This window comes from Drosophila sulfurigaster, unplaced genomic scaffold (genome assembly GCF_023558435.1).
Source record: "Drosophila sulfurigaster albostrigata strain 15112-1811.04 unplaced genomic scaffold, ASM2355843v2 ctg79_pilon, whole genome shotgun sequence".
NCBI lineage: Eukaryota > Metazoa > Arthropoda > Insecta > Diptera > Drosophilidae > Drosophila > Drosophila sulfurigaster.
The window spans coordinates 11,291-12,419 of NW_026909731.1; positions in this window are offsets into that span (position 1 = coordinate 11,291).

A 1,129-nucleotide genomic window follows, 5' to 3' on the forward strand; every position below is an offset into this window, starting at 1 on the left:
GCCTGCCTGTCCAGCTCCTGCTGGTAGTTTTGTTGCTGCCAGTGTGGTGAAGGAAGGGTCTGATGCCGTATTGGCTCAGCTGGCGGGTGTAGACCAGACGGTGAGGTCCGCTGTGCTGCGCGCTGGACTGGCGCCGGAAGCGGCCATCGCCGTTCTGGAGGCAACTGCCCGGCTTAGCGAGCTGGTGACCGCGCTAGCTGTGCGAAACGCCGTCTTGGAGACGAAGGTTTGCGTTGTGCCGAGTGGTGCCGCCACCAGCTGCTGCGCCGCACCCTTTACGGCCGCAAGTGCAAGGAGATTGCCGTGATGAGCCAAGTTGCTCCAGCTCTGGGCGTTAGAGTTCACGAAGTCCGTGAATTGAAGCGCGGTGGCGCCGTCATTCGTACGCCGTCGAGAAACGAGATGAACAAAGTTGTGGCCAACGCGAAATTCAACGAAGTCGGACTGGAGGTTGAGCCCAACCGTGGAGTGAGGTCGAAAATCACCGTGTTCGACGTGGACACTGGGATTATACCGGAAGTTTTCATGGACGAGCTCTATGAGAACCACTACAAGGAGGAGTTCTCGCCGTCGGCCTTCAAGAAGATGGTGCATATGGCGCCGAAGCCGTGGTCGGTCACTGACGGTGTCAGAGTCAATCTGACACTCGAATGTGACGAAAAGGCGCAAGCGGTGCTTGATAAGACCGGGCGGGTCTACATCAAGTGGTTTTCGTTCCGCTGTAGGTCGCTCGTCCGTACTTACGCGTGTCATCGCTGTATGGGATTCGACCACAAGGTTGCGCAATGCCGATTGAAAAACGAAGTATGCCGCCAATGCGGGCAGACCGGCCATGTAGCGTCGAAATGTGCTAGCCCGGTGGACTGCCGAAACTGCCGTTTCAAGGGGCTTCCCTCCGGGCATTACATGCTGTCGGAGACGTGCCCAATATATGGTGCGGTCTTGGCGAGGGTGCAAGCTAGACATTAAAATGTTTAGCTTCATCCAAGCTAATTGTGGTCGAGGTCGAGCCGCTACAATTGAGTTTGCAACTCGGGTGCGAGACTCCCGCCACATGTTCGCTTTGGTGCAGGAACCATACGTCGACAGAAAGCACGGCATTACGGGCATTCCAGCCGGGATGCGTGTG